Consider the following 16,065-nt stretch of genomic DNA (forward strand, 5'->3'; position numbering starts at 1 on the left):
AGCTGTGTGTTACAGTATGTTGCCACTGGCTAACAATGCAGATATACTATGCAACCACAATTAACACAAACCATGGTTTGCAAACCAACTACAATCATCAACTTGCCAGGGATCTTCAGACAGTGCCTTCATTTCACAGGCTCCACCTTCTGATCCCAAATTCTGCTGCGATGGTCAGTACATTTCTGTAGTCCTTACAGCATGCAGAAAAATTCAAGAATAGTAATAGTGATGAACCCCTATAGTCTGGTGAGGTTTACCACTTAAGACTTTCTTTGATCGGGACACTCTTTGGGGAAGTTGAAAGCACTAGATTGACTCTGCCAGCGTGCCTTCACACTACCACCCCTGCCTTGTCCAGATAAGCTGCAGGAACATCAGTGTTAGGAAGATGACTTCACAGCTCATTTTTTTCACAAAGGCCAACTAGCCAGGACTGGCTAGCCTTCTTTCACATGTAACTAGGATTAAAGCTATGGTTTTCCAAGTAGTGATGTATGGAAGTGAGAGCTGGACCATAAAGAAGGCTGATCGCCGAAGAATTGATGCTTTTGAATTATGGTGCTGGAGGAGGAAACTCTTGAGAGTCCCATGGACTGCAAGAAGATCAAACCTATCCATTCTTAAATAAATCAGCCCCGAGTGCTCACTGGAAGGACAGATCCTGAAGCTGAGGCTCCAATACTTTGGCCACCTCATGAGAAGAGATGACGCCCTGGAAAAGACCCTGTTGTTGGGAAAGATTGAGGGCACTAGGAGAAGGGGATGACAGAGGACGAGATGGTTGGACAGTGTTCTTGAAGCTACGAACATGAGTTTGACCAAGCTGCAGGAGGCAGTGGAAGACAGGAGTGCCTGGCATGCTCTGGTCCATGGGGTCACGAAGAGTCGGACACGATAAAACAACTAAACAACAATTATTATTATTATTATTATTATTATTATTATTATTATTATTAACACAATAAATAAATAATAAACTGCAACTGCAGTCAGTAGTCAAAAAAGCAGAACTAGAATCAAGTTTAGTTGTGTATTTTTAAAATGTTTTGTTTATTGTTCATGACTACTTTTATGTTGTAGTTATATATATTTTTCATGTTGTAAGCTGCCTTGAGCATGGTTAGAACTGTGGAAAGGCAGCGTACAAATAAAATTCTGTAGGTAGGTAGATATGGAGAGGCATGGGAGAGGCATGGGAACAGGGTTATTTGGGGGATATTTTGTGCAGTCTTAATGGCTGTGTGTGAGATATATAGATATATTGACATACCGTGTTTCCCCTTTTTTAAGACACCGTCTTATAACTTTTTTCCCTCAAAAAAACACGGGGTGTCTTATTTTCGGTGGGGTGTCTTAATTTTGCCCGACTTCATTCTGCATCCCTCCACACTGCCCACGATTCTTCTGCCCTGGGGTCAACTCACAAACCCCCAGCTTCTCTTCTGCCTTCATCCAGGAGTCTTTTCCAACGCTCCAAGCTGCAGCCGCCAGTTCCGGGCGGCGGGGAGGCAGACCTCCTTGACCGGACCAGACGGAGGCCGCTGGCTCAGGCGTTCCGCCCGGCCCGACAGGGCGCTCCAAGCGCTCGGCGCTGTGGAGCGCTTGGTGCGCTTGGCGCTGCAGCCGCCAGTTCCGGGCGGCGGGGAGGCAGGCCTCCTCGACTGGGCCAGGCGGAGGCCGCTGGCTCAGGCGCTCCGCCCAGCCCGACAGGGCGCTCCAAGCACTCGGCACTGCAGCCGCCAGTTCCGGGCGGCGGGGAGGCAGACCTCCTTGGCCGGGCCAGGCGGAGGCTGCTGGCTCAGGCGTTCCGCCCGGCCCGACAGGGCGCTCCAAGCGCTCGGCGCTGCGGAGCGCTTGGTGCGCTCGGTGCTGCAGCCGCCAGTTCCGGGCAGCAGGGAGGCAGGCCTTCTCGGCCGGGCCAGCCGGAGGCCACTGGCTCAGGCGCTCCGCCCAGCCCGACAGGGCGCTCCAAGCGCTCGGCACTGCAGCCGCCAGTTCCGGGCGGCGGGGAGGCAGACCTCCTTGGCCGGGCCAGGCGGAGGCTGCTGGCTCAGGCACTCCGCCTGGCCCGAACGGCGCTGCGTAGCGCTCGGCATGCTCCACGCATAGGGAGAACGAGGAGCTTTCGGCTTGGCTTTCCGTCTCGGAAAACTTCACCAGGGAGTGGGGAACTGGCAGCGAGGAGCCTTCCCAGACGCAAACGCCAGAGGGAAACGGAGCTTCCCTGTTTCTCTGCGCTGCTGCTGCTGCTGTGGTCGCCGTCTCCTCCTCCTCCCGCTTCGGCAGCCCTCGCCGCGGCTTCCCACCTTGGCGCGCACTGGCCTCGCCAGCAGCCACGCACGCACGCGCGCATGCTACCATCCCTCCGCACGTTTTCCCGGTCTCAGCCTCGGTGCTGGAATTCCCCCGTCTTCGCCCAGTGAACTGCCGGAGCAGCAGCAGCAGCTGTTCCCATTAACGGGCTGCTCCCCCATTCCGGCCGCAAGCAACGAGCTTCTCTCTCTTTCCTCCTGCTGCTTGTGCCCTTGGTGCTCCGTGCGGCACTGCTGCACGCTTTATCAGTGCTGCAGCAGCCGCCGCCGCTTCCGGGCACCGACCCGACCCGGCAGGCTTCCTCCTGTCGCGGCCGGTGTGCTGGGTCCCGCTAGCTGGCTGGGGTGCTCGGTGGTCTTGCTCCGCGCGGCGCGGAAGTATGGCTTATTTTCGGGGTATGTCTTATAGTTCTCAAATGCTTAAAAACCCTGCCATGTCTTACTTTATGACTACGTATTAAAAAGGGGGAAACACGGTAGATATATAATATTTTTTCTGCAGAATAGGCAGCAGATAGATTCTGAGGATTGTGCTTATATCATCATGACATGGCACCCAAACATCCAAAACATAAAGGAGGATGCAAACCCTGTATTTGTGTGTGGGCACCCTGGACTTTGCAACAGGTTGGCCCTCTTTCAAAGTAATTAATTAGATCTTTTAAGATTTACAAGCAGAGCAGAGCTCAGCAGCAGGTCTGACATTTTTTACAATGACTGAGAATTACTTTGCTGATTTACTTTCTGGTTCAAGATGCTTTGCCTCTGTACAAAAAAGCCAGCTGTTAGACCTAAGAAGGTTAGCATGCAAGTGTGTGAATCAACATTTAGTCTGAGATGTGCCACTGATCCCAGCTTCCAATCTGCAGAGGAAGAGGATTGGTGATGAAAAACCATTGTAAATGAGTTGTAAGACAGCAGAACAGGTGTTTACTGCCAGAGTGCCTTACGTTACAGTGTTCATCCTTTTGAGCCCATGAATGAATGTAAGTGCCTTAATGCTCTTAACATGAAGTGGGGGGTGTTTTAGAATATTTATACTTGTACCAAAAATAATAATAATACAATTTGCTGTTGAAAATTTCAAGATACAACCGCTTGTTCAGACGGCTAGCTTAATAGTTTTTAATCTTTAGGCTGCTTTTCTTCTGCATCAGACAGACACCATCCATTCAGCAAATAAAGATTCAAATGCTGCCATCAAACTGCAGTTGCATCACACCCCAGAGGTCACTATAAACCATTTATGATTCAGCTTTGCAATATGTATGAAAGGCTCTGAGACAGCAGAATCACAAGCACTTTATTCATTCATGCCTCAGTCAGGCATAAAAATGCTTTTTTCTGTAACTGAACAGTCATGCATCTAAACGGAAGCTATCAAAGGAATATCCAATACATCACAGTCCAATAAAGTGTTTTAAAAGAAAATAAAATATGGCCTGAAAGTATCAAGTTATTCATGTTCACATTAAAGAAAAATCATGAGGCCCTAAAATATTTAATAATATGTTACTACAATAGAGTAGCTTTAGCCAACTTTAGGTTACTCTTCTAATTCCTTGAAGACTGTGTAATCAAATGAAATGCTTTTTCCTACCCGGAAAAGATCTGAAGCAGAGCAGAATGTTTTTCCATTCATTCCTTACATGCAGAACTCTTAACTCACAGTGTAATCCACTGTATTGTAATACGGCATTGTTTAGAGGTTTGTGTTGGATGGGGCTGTTGCTGTTCTTGATATTATTTTTGTATCTTTATTTAATGTGTAGATAGGCTATTGGCTGTTTACTTCTGAGTGCTCTATTATGTTTGCAATTATGTATTTTTTCATGTAAGCCAGTTTGAGCACAGTCTGAACTATGGAAAGGCAGCATGCAAATAAAGCTATGTATGAAAGTATTTATGCACTGTACTCAGAAGTCATTCCTATTGAGCTCAACACTGCTCACTTCCAGGGAAGTGTATACAGGTGGCAACCATTTTGCGTGCACCCAACTGACGCACAATTGCCAAAATGCACATTGTTCTCAGCCCCAGAAGGGGACAGAACAGGGGCAGAACTGGGGGTGGGGGTGGGCAGAAGGTGTTTATGCCAACTATTGACCCAGCACGCAACCCCCGTGCAAACAGGGATTTGCCTATATATTAGACCACTCAAAATTATTCTACAAATAAAATTCTGCTAGCTTTTGTCCTATCATACCTCCAGTCTACTTTTCACAATAAACCAACTCTTGTTTATCTTTTGTCCAAAAGTAAGGAATGAATTGTTGTCTACATTCCACAGCGTGGCACTACGATCTTCCATAGAATAGCTATTGTCTAATGACTGCATGAGGTTCCCCTCAGCGATTTGAGAGCTTACAATCACTGTTTTAGTGCTCATATTTTGTCCAAAGATTTTCCTTTTGATTAGTACAAATAATGTGGAGCAGTTCTGCAGGCAACTGATGGGCTAAATTCTGAAGGCAATTGTCTCTTCCAGACAATTTTTGACTATTATATGACAGCTAACTGATTCAAAAACTTTAAGCAAGGACATCTCTCAGAGTGGATATGCACATTTGTGAGAAGGTAGCAGAAGCACTGGTGAACTGAGATGTGACAAATATCGATGAAATAAAATATCATCTCTAAATATTAATTGAGCATACAGTCGTACCTCGAAAGTTGAATGCCTTGTGAATTGAACATTTTGGCTCCTGGACGCTGCAAGTGTTCCGGTTTGCGAACGTTCTTTGGAACCCAGACGTCCGACATGGCTTACTCAGCTTCCAATTGGCTGCAAGAGCTTCCTGCAGCCAATCAGAAGCCGTGCCTTGGTTTCTGAACGTTTTGGAAGTCGAATGGACTTCTGGAACGGATTCCGTTCAACTTCTGAGGTACGACTGTATTTAAGGAATGCAAAAGGAGTCCTGCTGAAGTAATCTGGTCAAGAATTCTGCTCTCACAATGGCCAGCCAGATGCCTATGAGAAGACCACAAGTGGGATATGAGTGCAACAGCCTTCCTTGCTGATTCTCAACAACTGCAATTCAGAAGCGTACCTCCTTCAACACTGGAGGCAGAATACTGATTCTACCTTATTCTCCATGAACTTACCCAATTTCCTTTTAAAGCTATCCAGGTCAGGGCTCATCACAATATATTGTGTGCTGTGTGAAATAGTACCAGTACTTCCTTTTTCTGACCTGAACCTGCCATTTCTTTATGTGCACAATGGTGCCATATGACAACTTGACAGATACCATAGAAAAAATGGTGTGTATATAGGCACCAAGTCACACAGAATGCAAGCTTATTTATAATTCTGAACTGGTGTAATTGAGACTATTACATCAAACCCATACAGAGGCTATTATCCAGTACCTACTTACATGAGATTTTATTCTTTTTAAAACCCATTGAACTCAATGGAAATTACTTCTGAGCAGGCATACGTAGGATTGCACTGTGAACATTTCACAAATTCACAATGCCCAATCAAAAAAAGGCCTATAGGAAAAACCAGTGGAGATATCCCTGATTATTTCAATGCTTGTGAGAATGACAAAAAAACCATTGTTTGGCATCACGTGGAGTCTGTGCTCTCTGACAGAAGCTAATAGAATTCAGCAGCATCTGCCTGAGTTGTCATAGGCAGGAAGGCTATCCTGTACAGTATATGCATTTGTGTTTCTAATGCTTTTTGAAACAAACCTGAATGCTAAAGGCAGTATGATCCATTTCACTAGGCTTTAGCCTGCACTTCCTAATTTTGAGAGGGAAATATTTAGCGTTTAAAATATATATATATAACTTTTACTAAAAGTATATTCCCTCTATCCCCCTTTTCCAAACATCTCAAGGGGGGAGGGCGCGTCTTGCCATGCCCCAGTAATACATTTATACACTGTGTAAAATGCAGTGCCACAAATTTAACAAAGCATGCCATTCTCATCTAAGGGCTCATTCACACTTGTGCTTGTCCCATGCCTAGAAAGCATGGGCCTGAGCAGTTTCCCACTTGTTCAATGCTGCTTCCCCAGGAAACAAATGTCAATCTGGAGAAAACCTGATTGACGTTTGCTCCAGTTCAGTGGTAAAGATCAGGTTTCCTCGGGGGAAAGCGGCAGGGCAAGGGCAAGTCTGGATGAGACCTGAGGGAGCCTAGGGAAGCCATTCTTATTTCTTTTCCAATGCGTGTGTGCATGCTTTGGCTTGTGTATGTGGTTCATCTGAGAGTGTGCGCAAATATTTAACCAAACCCACCAGTGGCATAACTACCGCACAATTGCGCTCATTTCACACGCTAGCAAGGTTATGCTTAAAATTCTACAAGGCAGGCTTAGGCAGTATGTGGACCGAGAACTCTCAGAAGTGCAAGCTGGATTTCGAAAGGGCAGAGGAACCAGAGACCAAATAGCAAACATGCGCTGGATTATGGAGAAAGCTAGAGAGTTCCAGAAAAACGTCTACTTCTGCTTCATTGACTATGCAAAAGCCTTTGACTGTGTCGACCACAGCAAACTATGGCAAGTTCTTAAAGAAATGGGAGTGCCTGATCACCTCATCTGTCTCCTGAGAAATCTCTATGTGGGACAAGAAGCTACAGTTAGAACTGGATATGGAACAACTGATTGGTTCAAAATTGGGAAAGGAGTACGACAAGGTTGTATATTGTCTCCCTGCTTATTTAACTTATATGCAGAATTCATCATGCGAAAGGCTGGACTAGATGAATCCCAAGCCGGAATTAAGATTGTCGGAAGAAATATCAACAACCTCAGATATGCAGATGACACAACCTTGATGGCAGAAAGCGAGGAGGAATTAAAGAACCTTTTAATGAGGGTGAAAGAGGAGAGCGCGAAATATGGTCTGAAGCTCAACATCAAAAAAACCAAGATCATGGCCAATGGTCCCATCACCTCCTGGCAAATAGAAGGGGAAGAAATGGAGGCAGTGAGAGATTTTACTTTCTTGGGCTCCTTGATCACTACAGATGGTGACAGCAGTCACGAAATTAAAAGACGCCTGCTTCTTGGGAGAAAAGCAATGACAAACCTAGACAGCATCTTAAAAAGCAGAGACATCACCTTGCCGACAAAGGTCCGTATAGTTAAAGCTATGGTTTTCCCAGTAGTGATGTATGGAAGTGAGAGCTGGACCATAAAGAAGGCTGATCGCCGAAGAATTGATGCTTTTGAATTATGGTGCTGGAGGAGACTCTTGAGAGTCCCATGGACTGCAAGAAGATCAAACCTATCCATTCTTAAGGAAATCAGCCCTGAGTGCTCCCTGGAAGGACAGATCGTGAAGCTGAGGCTCCAATACTTTGGCCACCTCATGAGAAGAGAAGAATCCTTGGAAAAGACCCTGATGTTGGGAAAGATTGAGGGCACTAGGAGAAGGGGACGACAGAGGACAAGATGGTTGGACAGTGTTCTCGAAGCTACGAACATGAGTTTGACCAAATTGCGGGAGGCAGTGCAAGACAGGAGTGCCTGGCGTGCTATGGTCCATGGGGTCACGAAGAGTCGGACACGACTAAACGACTAAACAACAACAACCAGTGGCATATGACCAGTGCAATGTGGCCCTCCTGTTTCTTCTTCTTTATCTATTTTCTTTTAATTCTTATCTTCTTCTATTTTTTTAAAAAAAATGCTTGATATTTCTGTATGCTGTCTTTTCTTTGTTCTTTCAAGTTTTAATAAAAGAAATTTTAAAAGGAGGTGAATGTCAGCCAGCCCTAACCTACACTCACAGCAGCACACTGTTGTGCTTCTCTACTGCTAACCTCTGACACAGAGTGATTTGAGAGCAGAGAAGCAGCAGCCAAAAGGGTAGGGGGAGGTTAACCTTTCCTCTACTTGGCTATTTTCCTCCTGCAATTTCCTAAGTTCCTTTCCCCCCAGTTGAGGTAGTGAACGCATGTCTGATCATTCTGGCTAGTAGAAAGGGAACTGCAGGGAGGAGCTCTCAGTAAAAAAGTAGCAGGTGGAGATCAAGTTAGACACCCATCCAGTCTGCTGCTACTACCTGGCACAGCCATACAATTCCTGTCACCACTACCGTGTTTCTCCAAAAATAAGACACCGTCTTATATTTATTTTTCCTCAAAAAAAAACACTATGGCTTATTTTCAGGGGGTGTCTTATTTTTTTCCTCCTCCTCCTGCCACGGCCGGCATTGCTGCTGCGACTATCACTATGTCTTATTTTCGGGGTATGGCTTATATTCCTTGAATGCTTAAAAATCCTGCTATGGCTTATTTTATGGGTATGTCTTAAATTTGAGAAACAGGGTAGATGCAGCTACGTGTTGTAGTTTTGGCTTCAGGTCTGCATTTGCCAATGCAAATATCCAGCAGTGTCTTGCTTAGGTAGGAAAGGGACGGTAAGTAAACAAACAAACAAACAAAAACCCACTAGAATGTTATTTTCAAACAACACTCTGACCACAAATCAGAGTGTGGGGTGGAGAAGAAGAAGAAAATGAGTTATCTCTTCTTTATATGACCATGGTGTAGCATTTTAAGCATTTTCCCCATCAGGTAAAATAACCGTTTAAAAAATAGGCAAGTACTTTCATAATGGAAAACGCGGTGAGCAACTATAGGCATCAATGTACACAAATTGCTATCTCTTGAGTGGAATGTTAGTTTCCACATTAAAACTAAATGTGATGCAATGAAAACAAACTCAGTAGTTAACCATGACTGTTGATCAAAAATCCAGTTTAATTAACAAAGTGACAGAAAACTGAACTAGGTGTTAACACTTTTTAAAAGATTATTAATGTGACAAGCGGTTTGCAGCACAATCCACTGTAAAGCAGCTTGAACATAGCACAGTAAATGCAGTTACCCGTCTTCTTAGTCCAGGCATGCAGTAATTATGTAAAATGTTCTTTTTGTTTAAAAGTCCAGATACTTTTGTGTCATGCAACTGGCCTATTTTCTTCAATGGAGAGCCTTTGACTTTACAACCTGACTGAGACTCAGTATTTCACCAGAAGAAACCTGGTTGGTGGCAGCGGAAGAATAAAGCAGTGGTGTACAGGTCAATAGTCCATGAAACGACTGGGAGCTCTGTACAAACGCCACAGTGTTAACTATAGTATTAACTATGGCAGAGGTTTTTAGAATCATAGAGTTGGAAGAGACCACAAGGGCCATCCAGTCCAACCCCCTGCCAAGCAGGAAACACCATCAAAGCATTCCTGACAAATGGCTGTCAAGCCTCCGCTTAAAGAACTCCAAAGAAGGAGACTCCACCACACTCCTTGGCAGCAAATTCCACTGTCGAACAGCTCTTACTGTCAGGAAGTTCTTCCTAATGTTTAGGTGGAATCTTCTTTCTTGTAGCTTGAATCCATTGCTCCGTGTCCGCTTCTCTGGAGCAGCAGAAAACAACCTTTCACCCTCTTCTATATGACATCCTTTTATATATTTGAACATGGCTATCATATCACCCCTCAACCTTCTCTTCACTGCTTTTGGTCTGTGAGTTCCATTTGGTTGGCCTGTGGAAAAGCTGCAGCACATTCAAAATATATCTGCACTCCCCCTGCACTTACTTTCCTTGATGTGTTGATGCCCAGCAAAGGGACCATGATTCACATAGCAGCACAGAACCCCAAGAAGTGCATCTTTTGTTGCGTGTGAGTCTGCTGGCTCGATGGAACTGTCAGTTGCCAATCTGGCACCCAGGAATCTCTACCTAGTTGCACCAGTAGCAAAACACACCAGACGCCTTGGGAATTTCGAGCACTGGAAGGGTGGGATATAAATTTAACAAAAGCTGTTCCCCATCCCTGAGTTATGGCAAGCTGGCTTAGCTTTAGATCCCAGCCCCAGCTTTTAGCATGCAAGAGAACAATTTTGAACTCGATTCTAATCAGCTACTCTGAAGTAAATTTTGCTGAAATCAATGAACCTCACATTTGAGCTCTGAGTTAATGGTGCCAGCATTTATAAATAATTTACAAAACAGTCTTGTTCAGACTACAGTCTTATTTTCTATAAGCTTTACAAGTTGATAAAGGGCTGTAACGTGACTATTGGAGCCGTTATATTTAAGTTGCTTAATGTCATCTAGACCTTTATCAGATGGGCTAGCTCCAATCAAGTTTGCAACAACCAAGCTACCTATTTAAGGTGATGTCATTTTCATTAATCTATTAATATTAATATTACAAAACTTTACTTCCAAAGATTTGTAACTAGCTTTTAAAATGTGCACTGTAAATGGGAACTGGGCCTTTACTGTAGCAGCGGTTCTTGTGATTACATTATTACTTCTTTTAGCCATTATACATGGAAGATGGAAGATAGCTGTAAAACTGAATTCCTATTATGCATACAAAGTTAGCATTTGTTTGCCAGGAATATTGTGCAGCTGCAGTTTAAGATATAAGGTACATCCCTACATTCCATTGAAAACAGAGTCTCACATTTCATCAGTTTCAAAAGAAACGTTTCCACCCTTTACAGTCGTGGGAAATATGTTAAAACAGAGTTGTCAGACAAAAGAAGCCAAACAGCAAAGTTAGTAACACTGCAAGATTGTCACATTTATAATTCTGAAATGCTGTTCAGGAGTTTTAGACATTGCAGGTTTACTCATAACATCCCAAGATGTTATATTTTACCAAAAGAGGGACTTGAAATGTGCTTACATTATGATTCCTGGAAACCAACTGTTTCCTATAGTGTATTTTATCATTGTGTATTTTATTGCCTTTTTAGGAATTACACCAAAGTGGAGCAGCATGCCTGCTACATGGACAAATGAACTGAATACAATACAATACAAAAGACAGCAAAAAAAAAAAAGAAGAAGCCTAAACTATGCTATAAATGGTTTGTTGAGCAAGAAACAATCGCCCTATAGGTTCTGCATATGTTCTTAAAGAACACAGGGACAAGTTGTCCGTGGCTTTGAAGTTCAAAAACATCAGCAGCTATTCCCTAGAAAACAATGGGGAGCTGGTATAAACTGGAACGCTATTATAATATGGTACTAGTATGTAACCCTGTCAGGAGATGGCTACCACATTCTGCACAAACTAAACCTCTCAAACAGTCATGAAAGATGTAAGTCTTTAAAGTGTAAGTCCCACTTTAAGGTTGCAAAGGTGGTCTACATAGCTGACTTGTAAAGGAGAGGCTGCAGCCTTTTTAGCAAGTGGAATAGAGAAAAGCCTGTCTGGCCACTGTAAAACCAGCATTCAGGCACCGCAGTTAATGTAGAAATGCCTCAGTGCTGTGACCCTGAATGATCTAAGAAAGCAAAAACTTCATAACCAGAATTCAAATACCGTAAGTCGGAACTTGTTTAAGCTTTTCAACTTCAATCATCTCGACTGCATCCAGCCTCCAACACAACTGTACACTAGGTAATCCAGAAGTTGCTAACTTCTATTCCACGGGTGCAGTGGTGCCCTTAAGGTCAGGTCTTCCGCTGGAACCCATGAAGTCTCTGCCATCATCACCCACCCCACATGAAAATCATTGCTCACTCACTGCTCCCTTGGTCATGAAATGGTGAGAGTGGCTACCTTTCTCTCCCTTGAGAAGCATATAGACAGCTGAATGCCAAAGTTGGAAGAGGGACACTCTTTCCCACGTTTCCTGACTATGTACACATTAGCTCAAAACACAGTGGGGGACATATACACACACACACACACATACCATGAATTTCAAGTGCATTAGCACTTGCTGTACACATCAGAGAGGGGGCAGGGTTGTTTCCACAGCCCATTACCTGCAACTCCCTCCAAAAAAAACCCTATTCAAAAAAGCTATTATCCGTGCATGTACAAAGGCTGTCTGAACTGTACACATTGAATAGAAGGTGGTTTAAAGGAATACAGTGGTACCTTTGGTTACGAACGCTTCTGGTTACGAACTCTTCTAACCCGAAAGTAGCTACTCATGGTTGCGAACTTTGCCTCAGGATGCGAATGGAAATCGCACATCAGAGGCACGCACGCAGCGGGAAGCCCCATTAGCGAAAGCGCACCTCAGGATAAGAACGCTTTCAGCTTAAGAACGGACCTCTGGAACGAATTCAGTTTGTAACCAGAGGTACCACTGTACATCAAACAAAAGTACTTATCAAGACGCTACAGGATACACATGGATTGTGGCAAATGTCATGTGTATTCAGCTTCAGACACCAGTGGTGGGAGCACATGGGAGCCAAACAGTGATGGGTACTCAGCCCTTCTTTCTTTGTGGATTTCATGGATCAGAGTAATTCTACTGAATCTGACTTTTACCCAGATACCAGACATATTTCTGGTGGCGTGGGGTGTGAGCTGATGCAGGGGAAAGCAAAGAAAAGGGAATAAAGGAAATATTGCCCACAGCACCTGCTCAAAAATCCATTTGTGACCCTCAGCCCTAAACAGGTTGGAAACTCCTGAGCTAACCTGTAGCAGTACCTGTAGAAAAAACGAAGGGGGGCTAGATATGGTATCAGGTGCCACTAAACATTATGTCTGTCCTCTCACCTACTGGCCTTAAATATACGTTGAACAGACTGGGGAGACAGATGGAATCACAATGGAACCCCAAATGCAATGATCAAGAGAGTGGCAAGGCAGGAGAGCCTCCTCCACTGGCGTGCCTGGGATGAAGTGCCAGTTGGCTCCATGTTGATGACTGAAAAAAGCAACACAGATCCAAGTTGGTTTTGTTTTACTTTCTAAGCCTACCGTAAATCAGTATTGGGTAACCTGAGACCCAAATGCAGACTTATAGGCCTCTTTCTCCAGGTCCTGCTTCAATGGATGGCTGGAGAGGTGTGTCTTCCCTGTGTGTGTGTAGCCCCTTGACTTTTGCATAGCTGGGATGTAATCTACTATACAAACACTAAAGTTCCATGTGTTGCTCTGCCCATTTTTGCCTCAGGCCCTGCCCATCAGTGGTATAAGAACATAAGAGGAATCCCACTGGATCAGACCACCAGGGTCCATCTAGTCCAGCAACTTGTTCTCAGTGGCCAACCAGATGTATTATGGAAAGCCCATAAGCATGAGCACAACAGCACTTTCCCCACTTGTGCTCCCCAGTTAATGGTGTTCAGAAGCATAGCACATCCCAACCCAAACTGCAGGAAGTACACAGCCATCACAGCTAGAGGCTGTAGATAGCCTTGCCTTCCATTAATTTGTCTAAAACCCTTTTAAATCCATTAAGGTTGGTGGCCTTTACTATATCTTGCAGTAGTTAATTTCATAGTTTTATTATGTGGTGTATGAAGAAGTACTTCCTTTTGTATTTCCTGATTCTTCCAACGTTCACCTTTATTGGATAAGACTAAGTTCTAGTATTATGGGAGAAGGAGGGGGGAATTCTCTTTACAGTATCTACTTTCTCCTCACGATACACAATTTTATATCTCTATCATGTCCCCCTCCCTTATTCACCTCCCCCCCTATACAGTAAGGCTGTTCCCAAAATACAAGGCTGTCCCAACAGTATTGGTTCTTATACAGGGAACCATCAGCTGTTCTACATCGTCCTCAAACCTTAAAAAAGCCCATTACATTACATTACAAGTGCAGACCTTTAGAGAGGCTGGGACAGGCCCAAATGACTGTGAATTGTCCACCTCTTTTCTTTCCGAAAGTGGTGGAGATATGCTTGATACTGAACTTCAACATGCATTTCGGAAATAGAAACTGTGGGAAATATGAGGTTTGCATGAACAGTTTCAAATGTTCTATAAATGCGTCTCAAACAGTTTTCTTCGCTCTTTTTAAAATATGCTAGATACCTCAGTAAGCCAGTGGTTATGAACAGGAAAAGTTAAAATAGCATTACATTCACTGCAATACCTCAAACAGGTTTCTAAAAGGGCAACAAATATATGCTATACTGTACACACACACTAGGGGAGGAACAGCACATGCAAATCTGGGGCCTTGCATAAACCTTTTATGCACATAGAAACTAGCAAGCATCCTTAAGAGGGGAAATGGGTTCAGTTTCTACCTTAGCAATTCTAAGAGAATAACAGGTCGAAGCCTTTAAAGGTAACCCTAACCTCACAGGTCTGGTGAAATCTTTAGAACCTGCTTCAAGCACTCCTGGGATGTCTCAAGATGCAATATGCACTTGGTATACATTCCCACTGAACAATAATTGAACGCAGCAGCTGTTCCAGTCTGCCAAATCTACCACGCAATGATCTTGGCAGGCCAGATCAGCAGTCAGTTGTTAACTTGAACTTATATCCTGGCCCTCAACGAAGAAGTTGGTTTAATGTAAGGGGAAAGAAAGAAAATAGGAGCAGCACCCAAGATGTTTGGAACTATTCACAGCATTGAAGTCTCTGTCCCAGAAAGCAAACAGATGATAGACAATTAATGAAGTGATAGAAAAACAAAGAAAGTGAACTTTTCATTGAATAAGTATACAGAGTTTCTTTTACTGTGCTTAGCTTTGGTTACTAATGTCTTATAATATGTACTATTCTGGTTGTCCCACCTCAAACTGGACATTTATTATATTTATATCCCACCCTTTAAGCCTTCAGTCTTCAACCTCAGGCACAGAGCTGGGAAAGATCCAGCTGAAACCAACCACCGAATGAATCAATGAACTATACAGACCAATGGTATAAAACAACTTCCTATGTTTCCTGTATCCAAAAGGCTTTCAGAGTGGCTAACCAATTAAAATAATCCATTAAAACAACAATCTTCCCAACAAAAAAACCAGAACATTAAAAAATCAGGGGCTAGACATTAAAAGCACACAAAGCCAGAGCCATATGCTAGACACTGAACATCTTCACTCTTGGGAAGCATTTGGGGCCTTTTAAGCTAAAACAAAGGTAGAGATACTATATTATAAACATTGTGGAGAGACTGCACAGGCTCTTATAATACCAAGTCCATTGGCTCCATTGAGACACTAGCAGCTGCCTTTGGCTCTCCTTCAGCTGTCACCTACCAGCAACCATTTGATCATCTCCATCAGATAAGTTGAGAGACCAACTCCTTTTGGCTCCTCCTCTCCCAGAACTGTTTCCTTCCCAGCTGGTTATAAGGACTCTGCAACTGCTGCCTGATTTTGCTTTCCCCTTCCCCCTCTTCATTGTTTTCTCCTTTTATGCCTCTCTTTCTCTCTCTTTTAAATTGTAAATCTGAAAACAGGGGCTGTCTTCTTTTTATTCACCTGGAAGCTGCTCTGGAAGCCCTTTCTATTGAGGAACGGAGTCAGAATGATTTAAAATAAATAAATAAATAAATGCTAGGAGGCAGCGGATTCAACACAGACAAAGCCAAAAGGTAGCACTTATTCACACAATGGATCTGGCTTAATGAAATCTGCCACTGCAAAGTACTGTGACAGACACTAGCTTTAATTCATTTATCAAAAGGGAGTAAATCACTCAATGGAGAGTAGCTCCATGTTCAAAACCAGTATACTGTACCTGGCAGTCAAGTGCTAATGCAAAAAGGGGTTGGCACCTGCCGTCATATGTTACACTGAGAACTTTCCAAGTATCTGTGGCAAGCTACTACTGGAAGCATGGCTACAAGACTACAGTCTTAACCAACATTGAATTCTTAACCATCAGGAAGGGGTTTCCCCAGTATTGTTGTTTGAAAAATGTCAGGAACAAACTAACCACAGGTACAATCATCATTAAGATGCACATCAATCCAATCCTTTCTAATCACACCAAGAAAGGAGGTCATGTGCCAAAATATATAAACCCCTGTCCTCTCCCTTTCTTCA

General features: G+C 43.7%; 1 protein-coding gene across 1 annotated transcript in view; it reads right to left on the reverse strand.

The window, feature by feature from the left end:
* FGD3 (FYVE, RhoGEF and PH domain containing 3) overlaps nucleotides 1-16,065 on the reverse strand; it is a 110,032-nt gene that overhangs the window by 93,136 nt on the left and 831 nt on the right. The window lies entirely within an intron of this gene.

Source organism: Zootoca vivipara, chromosome 2 (assembly GCF_965207765.1).
Source record: "Zootoca vivipara chromosome 2, rZooViv2.hap1.1, whole genome shotgun sequence".
NCBI lineage: Eukaryota > Metazoa > Chordata > Lepidosauria > Squamata > Lacertidae > Zootoca > Zootoca vivipara.